Here is an 8,695-nt window from a genome sequence, read left to right as displayed (position 1 = left end):
GGTGGGCGCGCGGGCGCAGACAGGGACCTCGAGGACGCGGGCAAGAGAAGAGGGAACGGCTGCGGCGAGCGGCTGGGGAGGGTGGAGGGGACGGCTTATTTTTAAATTCTGCCTCCACTCGCTCTCTCGCGCTCTGGTTCCTCCGACTTGTTTATTCCATTTTCCTCTTCCTGAGACGGCCGCCGCCGTTGCGCGTGCGCGCCGACGCGCGGTGGCTTGTGGGTAGCGGGAGCGCGAGGGGAAGCCCGGCTGGGCGTCGGGCCCCCGGGGGCATCCGAGAGCCGGCAGCGGTTGGACTGGCGGGCCTCGGGGGGGGTGTCGGGCCCCGAGCCGGGGCCTGGCGGTCCTCGGTGGCGTTCCTGGACGCCGACCCGGCGCCGAAGTTCTCACGAGACAGAATTCCTTCCTTTTTCTTGTATTCGCTTACTTAGAAAGCCAGATGTCATTTTTTTCATTGAAAAGACAAAATTGACAGAACCTAACGGGTCGTTTGGAGGGGTCGCGCTGAGGACGCTGCCCGAGCCCCATCGCTCTACCTGAGGAGTAGTTTGATTCTGTTTTCCACATTTTCTCTCCCAGTCCCCCTTTTTCACTCCTCTCCTCGTTTTCCTTCCCCTAGAAGGTGGTGAGACCTAAAGGACCGATTACCCTACCTTCTGGGCTCTTTGTCAAAAACTGGAGCCAAAGAAGGTTGATTTTTGACAAACCCCCTGCTCAGTGCGGCACCTGTTTTCTCTGTATTTATATTACTGAAGGCCCTTGGTACACTATTATGAAAATTAAGATGCCATCTGGGGCAATACTGCCTAGGCAGCACCGGAAGGTTTCATTTATCCGATAGGCCTAATTTCGTTTTAAAATTCATTTTTAAAAAATAGTTTTTCCCTCAGCGATCTCAGATGTTTTGCTTTACTATATTTTTAAAAAGAATTATTATGATGAAAAAGTTAATTTTAACATTTTAGTTTTTTAGTTTTTTCTCTTCAAAAGATTTTCACAAGAGGCAGATTATTGTGAAAGGGGGGGAGGGAATGTTTGTTGGCAGTATTTAAGGAATAGACGGAGTCACAGAAGAACGGATATATGCAAAAGTACCACCCTGCAAAAAGGGGGAAAAGGTGGATTCCATAGATCACACACTGGTAAGCCTGGTGACATTCCTTAGCTGCATTCAAAAATAATAATAGTAACAGTGTATTCTGTCTTTCTGTTTTAAAGCATTTTTCACTTATTTGATTCTTCAACAAATATTTATTAACGCCTATTACGGGTATCAGGAACTGAGCTAGGATCTGGGGAAGCAAAAGCAAACAGGATACAATCTTACCTGGGTTCAGTTGTCTTATTTGTCCTCTGACTGGGGAGGTATAAAGTAAACAGGCGATCATTGACTTTCGTTCATTCCCTATCATGTTGTCCCTGAGAGGATATTAAAGATTAGACTTCCTGGAGGAAGTTGATAGAGTAATAGCAGGAATTCAGAACATCATTGAATTCTGACAGATATGAATTTGAAACCCAGTGCCTATACCTAACAGCTGTGCTACTGGGCATAAATAACTTCACTTGGCTGTACCTTGTCTGTACATCTAGAATAAGAATAGTACCTACTTCATAAACTATTCATGTTTATTAAATGTTCTGTGCTTAGCAAGAATTCAGTAGGTCATAACTATTGCTATTAGCAGTATTGTTGCTAGTAGTAGTGTATGGGGAAGAGCATTGTAGGCAAAGGAAAAGCTTGCACAGAAGGCCTTGGGATGAAAAAGACTTTAGATTGTTGAGAATAGTGAAAGTGGAAAATTAAAGAGAGTCCACAAAAGTTCTTCTAAGGCCATGTTAAAGGATTGGACTTTTTCTTGAGAGTAATTGGAAGTTATTACATGGCTTTAAAAAGTCAAGTAATATCGGGACCAGCAGTTAGCGTGATGGCTATGTCGCTGGACTCCCATGTAGTCTACCACAGTTCGAGTCCTGGACCGGTGTCTTAAATTCACACCGGCCCGTGTGCGTTATTGCCCAAGATCCTGAGAGGAGAAAAGATTGTGGTGTGACCATCAGCCCTGGGAGTAATTTCTCACTTTCTGTCTCTCTGTCTCTCTCTCTGGGGAGTACACACACCCTATAGCAAAAACCTCTTAAAAAAAAAAAAAGTCAAGTAATATCATTCTGATTTCCTTTAGAAAAAAAAAATATGTAGAGCCTCCTAAGAACTCTAAAGCACAAAGAAGAAGAAAATGGGTTATTAGTTTTGAATGCATGAATATACTAAATACAAAGCCAGGACTTAAACTCAAGACCTCTCATTACAAAACCTGTGCTCTTTCTATTACATATTTTGCTTTCTTTCCCTCAGTTTATTTACTTACTCCATTGCAAGAGAAATAGAGACAGCACCCCACAGGGTCCTAATGCCACAATTCTACCCCCACCCTCAGTCAGACACAAATCATGGGCCTGGTGTACTCAGGTCATCAGACAAGATGTTCTTCCATTGTTGGCCAACCTCACAGAAGTGTCACAGTTTACCACTGTATCACCAATAAGAGGTTTTTGCTTTGTGGCCTGTGCCTTCTCTGGGGAGAACTGAGAGACTAAGACAGAGGGAGAGTGCGAGAAATTACCCCCCAGGGGGGATAGTCACACTACAATCCCTTTCTCCTCCATTCTCTTCCCAGGATCTTGGACACAACAGGCACGTACACGTGCCCAGTGTGAATTTCAAGCTACCGGTCTGCTACGCAAACCATGATCGGCTATGAGGGAGTCTGCGATGTAACAGCTATGCCATCTGCTGGCCCCATCCCACCATTTATTAAATGAATATATATGAGGCTACTTCAAGTAATTCATGGAAAATTCAATTAAAGTACAAGTTTGTTCTGGTGCAAGTAAAATTTAAAATTTGTGCAGTTTTTTCATGGTGCATGTTTTCTTTCTTTTTTTTTTTTTTTTTGGAGACGTTTTCACTATAGGGCGCGTGCGCTCGCCAGACAGACAGAGACTTAGAGACAGAAAGCAAGAAATCACCCCCCAGGGGGGATGGCCACGCCGCAGTCCCTTCTCTTCCATTCTCCTCTCAGGATCTTGGACACACACGCACACACGCCGGGCGTGAGTTTTAAGCCACCAGGTCTGGGACGCGAACCACGGTCAACTACGTGGGATTCCAGCGACATAGCCCTCACGCTAACTGCTGGTTCCCATGATGCATGTTTTCTATGAACTTTTTGAAGATTCCTTCATATTCTCAAAAATACTGTTAAATACCTTTATTTACTCCAAGTCTGTTTCAGAGCCTTTAAATATGTTGACATGTAAAAGGGAGTTATGAAAGAGTTAGAGGCCAGCAGATGGCATGGTAGTTAAGGTGCTGGATTCCCCTGTGGGTAACTACCGTTCAAGTTCAGGACCCGACGGATTGCATTCCTCTCTCTGGTGAATTAAACAATAATAACAAATAAATAAATGGTTCTTCAAAAAATGCAGGACTTAACCAAACTTTCTGACCATAAAACATTTTCTCCCCCTCTGGTGTTCTTATGGAATTAGAATTGCTGAAACAGGCTTTGAGAAACACCGTCCTTGTCACCTGCTTTCTCATTTGTTTCTATATAACCTATTTTTAAATGTATCCACATTCTTTAGTCCTCTTGTGACAGTTTTTCTACTTTGCCTTCTATTTCATATACCCAGGACAAAAAAATAACGAAGAAAAACCATCTAGGACTAATGATTTCGCTCATACTCTAAACTTTATCCCCTAATATTTCCTCAGAAATCTAGTTACTCTCTATCTAGTACCTTGTCTATTCTAAGTATATAAATGTTAAGTCATTTTTAAGGCATCTATGCATTTCTGCTGTGAACCTTTAATCAAACATTAAAATGTTTGTTTTTTTTTTAAACCCCAGAAACTAAAACACTGCTGGTAGGAGGACCAACTGATAACAGCTATCTTGAAGGGCAATTTGCCAATATCTATGGAATTTTTAAATATCCCATACCCTATGACCCAGCAGTGCCACTCTTGGTATCCGCCCTAGAAAAACAGTTCATCTGTGGCATTGCTGATAATAGTAAAATTGGAAATAACTTAAATGTTTATAACAGTTGTATCTGTATTGTGCCATCATTCTCTTAAAGACTGGGACCAACAAATGGCATGGTGATTAAGGGCATTGGATTCCCACATGGCTGACCACAGTTCAAGTCCTGGACCTGGCAGCTTGATTTCTCATTTTGCCTTTTCCTCTTTCTCTCTCTCTTTCTCTCACTCTGGTCAAATTAAAATAAATAAAGAAAGTTAAATAAAAAATCACTCACTCTTAAAAAAAGACCATTGAATGGAAAAGGTTAGATGCAGATAAGGATGTGCATGGATATATGTATGTGCATACAGAAAGACAAGAAAGATAAATGTTAAATTGCTACTAGGACAGATATTGAGCCTAGTGATTAAAGGAGACTTTAGCTTTATCTGTAATGCTTCAGATTTTATAAGAAGAATCTTTGCCCTCTTTATTTTTTTAATTAAAGATGTATTTCTAAAAGTAGGAAACTAGGGTTGGACTTCTAAAAATAGGAAACTAGGGTTGGACAGTGGTATGGCAATAGCACAATCTCGTGAGGTTGATCCACATGGAAAGGTTTTTGGGTTCATGTCTAGAGCCCTTCCCAAGCATGTCAGGTGTGTCCATAATCCAGGGCTGGCAGAAACTGGGAATAGGTCATGGTATGGGGACCCTTTTGTGGGTGACTCTTTCTCTGTTGCTTGCTTTTATTTGCTCTCTCATGAAAGGAAGAAATAAACTTCAAAAAGAAATAAAATCCTCACTTACCATTAGTTTTCTTCTTTCACCCTAACTTCTTCCTTTTCACTGGCCATTTTTTAAAATCTTGCATTCATAACCATCTCTTTATCTCCCATTCATCCCTCATAGTTCTTCCTTGTCCTACATTGAAATGTATCAAATGGGTATTTTACTCCCTTCAGTTTTTAGCTAAGTTATCCCTCAGGCAAATGTGAGGTTTTGAAATCCATTATGTGCTAATAAGGCTGGATGGTGTTATGGTGTGGATAAGGGTTTTTCTTCCAAAGATTTTGTAATTTGGTTTTAGCAGATGGTAATCTGATATTCTCCAACATGATTGAGTTCTGGTTTGTTTGTAAGAAGTAGGCAGGTAGAGCCACCTGAATATAGACCACACTTCATTCTCAAAATTGTGCCTTCTGCCATTTTGTAATGCCTTTGGACTTCTCAGCCACTTGAATTATAAGTCAATAAACCTCTCTTTATTTATAATTCACCCACAATTGGGTATTTCTATTGGCAATTTAATAACAGATTAATACAGAGAGTTACTTCCAGTATTAAATATGTATGCCCTTTATTTCTGTACTGTTCACAAATAGCAATACTTCCATTGTGATGGAAGAAATAAAGGGCATAATAAAGTAATGAGATTTTTTTTTCTCCCTAACCTGATCATCTAAGTATTGCTTTCTAAGTGGTTAACCTTGGTAAGAACTAGGCGTATCCTAAATTACAATGCTTTTCAGATTGCTTTAGCACCCTAATTTTAAAACTTTTTAAATTTCCTCACAGTAGGAAATCTTATTTTAAAGTGTATTTATTTCTTCCATGAGAAAGCAAAATGATCAACAAGGTCTCTATCCTGCAGTCCACTACCATTCTCAGCTGGCCTGGATCTCAGCATGAATCTAGCATGCCCAGGAAAGTCCCAAGGAATCTTTCCCACATGTGTCGTTTCATTACCATTGTGCCACGACCTGGCTCCACAAGTCTACTTTTTGTGTTGTAATTATTGCCACTTATTGAGGGTATGTGCTTTTGTCAGAAAGAGAGAGCACCACCCCCCAATGGACTGTGGTCATGTCTCAATTTCTTTACTCCATTTCTCCTTTCCATCAGAATTTTGGACATACATGCATGCACACTTCACATGTTTTTCAAGCTGCCAGGATCAGTATTAAAACTGCAGCTGGCCATGTGGAATATACTTCTTTTAGCCATTAGGCCCCAAATAATTTTTCTTTTTCAGAAGCATGTGTAATCACTAGAGAGAGAGAGGTGTGAGGGCAGTCAGAAAGTACCAGCTGTGGGGGAATGGTCACATTGCAATTCCTTCTCCTCCATTCCTCCCTTCTTTCAGGATTTTGGGCATGTATGCACACAAACCTAATATGTTACTCAAGCTGCCAGGTTTGGGACTTGAACTGTGCAGCCAATCATGTGGAATTCAGCTGCCTTAACCACCATGCCATTGGCTGGCCCCAAATCTTTATTTTAAAAAAAAATTGGGGGACCAGCAGTTAGCATAATGCCTTAACCACCACTCCACCTGGCTGGCCTGATAGTTTTTTTTCTTAATTTCTAAAAATTTGCTTTGGGACTAGTGGATGGCATAATGTTTACATCACTGGACTCCCATATAGTCGACCGTGGTTTGAGTCCTGGGCCTGGATGCTTAAAACTCACACTGGGTGTGTGCATGTGTGTGCCCAAAATCCAGAGAGGAGAATGGAGAAGGGATTGTGGCATGGCCATCCCCCCTGGGGTGACTTCTTGCTTTCTGTCTCTCTGTCTCTCTCTCTCTGTCTGGCGAGCACACGCGCCCTATAGCAAAAACCTCTTAAAAAAAAAGTAAAAAAAATAATAATAATAATTAATAATTGTTTTAGAACTATTTATTTATTTTAATTTGACCAGAGAAAGACACATGGAGAGAGGGAAAGAAAGCAAGCAAGCCATCTGGTCTGTGACTCAAACTGCAGTTGGTCATGTGGGACTCCAGGCCCTCAACCACCACACTACCTGCCAGCCCCCAAATCTTCATTCCTAAGATTTGATTTTTGGAAATGACCCAGAGTTATCAGAGCCAGATACAGTAAATAAAAATTGCAGTGCAAACATAAATCATTTGTAATTAAAGACAATCATACCAGTTTACATAAAACTAATATTCTAATGTGGTTCAAAAGCTGATGCAATAAATTATTATATAAAAAAGACAACATTATTCGAATGTAACTATCATCTTCCTAACTATAGTAGGTGTTCTTTCCATGACTTTTTTTTATTAAGAGAAATTTTTCCTATAGGGTGTGTGTGTGTGCTCGTCAGAGAGACAGAGAGATAGAAAGCAAGAAATCACCCCTCAGGGAGTATGGCCACACCACAGTCCTTACTCCTCCAGTCTGCTCTCAGGATTTGGGGCACACACGTACATGTGCCTGGCATGAGATTTAAGCCACCAGGTCCAGGACTTGAACTGCAGTTGACTTACTTGGGAGTCCAGTGACGTAGCCATTATGCCATCTGCTGATTCCATGTCAATGACCTTTAAATGCCAAACCTGTAATGAGCTAAAAGCTTTACTTGGGATCTTAGAGGCTGTAGGCTAGGAACAACCCATTTAGGTTGAATCAGTGTTCCTAAGAAAAGTGGGCAAGAGTGAACACTTTTTTTTTTGGAGAGGTTTTTGCTATAGGGGGTGTGCGCTCGCCAGAGAGACAGAAAGCGAGAAATCACCCCCCCCGGGGGGGGATAGCCACGCCACAATCTTGGGCACACAGACACACACACACACACACACACGCGTGCACCTGGCGTGAGTTTAAACCACCAGGTCCGGGACTCGAACCGCAGTCATCTACATGGGAGTTCAGTGACATAGCCATTATGGTGACATAGCCATTATGCTAACTGGTGGTTCCAAGAGTGAACATCTCTAAGGACAAAGTCTTCTGTTAAAGTTAGAAAGAAGTGCAGGTCCATGTGACTAATCAAGGGTAAAGAGGAATGTATTTAGGACATAACATTGTTCCTGAAACAAGGTCCGATGACATCTGGGCAGCATCTTGAGCTATTTCAGGTGCTTTCTTTCTGTTGCCTAACACTGGATAGATGTAGACTGATAGTTCACATTCTTGAGAAAGCCACAGGATGTGCATATGTTTTCTTTATGGTGCTTACACAGATTGGCTGGAATCTCCTGTTTTCAAGAAAAACTGGTTTATTTTGGTATCTTATCAGCTTCCTAAAAGTTTCACTTAGATAATGTAACATCTTACATTGAATGTTTCCATTTTGGTTTGGTTTGTTGGGGCTTAGTGTATGAACTTTCTTCAGAACAATGATCTTCTATTTTTATTTAATGCTATTTTAAAAAAGTACTTATTTGGTTATACAGTCTAATATATTTGCTTTTTAAAAATTACTTCACAGAGCGGGAACCAGCAGTTAGTGTAATGGCTATGTTGCTGGACTCCCACGTAGTTGACCACGGTTCGCATCCCGGACCCGGTGACTTAAAACTCACGCCAGGTGCGTGTGCATGCGTGCTCAAGATCCCGAGAGGAGAATCGAGGAGAAGGGATTGCGGCGTGACCATCCCCTCTGGGGGGTGATTTCTCGCTTTCTGTCTCTATGTCTCTCTCTGTCTGGCGAGCGCACGCACCCTATAGCAAAAACCTCTCCCAAAAAAAAAAAAATTACTTAACAGAGGGACCAGCAGTTAGCGTAATGGCTATGTCACTGGACTCCCACATAGTCGACCACGGTTCGAGTCCCAGACTCGGTGGCTTAAACTCATGCCGGGCGCGTGTGCGTGCATGCCCAAGATCCTGAGAGGAGAATGGAGGAGAAGGGATTGCAGCGCGGCCATCCCA

At 41.9% G+C, this 8,695-nt stretch overlaps 1 long non-coding RNA gene across 1 annotated transcript; it reads left to right on the top strand.

Annotated features, from left to right (window-relative positions):
- Positions 1-340: 340 nt before the first annotated feature.
- Positions 341-2,907, top strand: LOC114005586 (uncharacterized). The gene is made up of 2 exons (XR_003547423.1): positions 341-1,142; positions 2,679-2,907. It is a non-coding gene; the product is annotated as an uncharacterized LOC114005586 (long non-coding RNA).
- The last annotated feature ends 5,788 nt before the right edge of the window (positions 2,908-8,695 follow it).

This window comes from Tupaia chinensis, unplaced genomic scaffold (assembly GCF_000334495.1).
Source record: "Tupaia chinensis unplaced genomic scaffold, TupChi_1.0 Scaffold144045_1, whole genome shotgun sequence".
NCBI lineage: Eukaryota > Metazoa > Chordata > Mammalia > Scandentia > Tupaiidae > Tupaia > Tupaia belangeri.
Note: the sequence above shows the minus strand (reverse complement) of the source record. Positions and strands in the feature narration are given on the sequence as shown.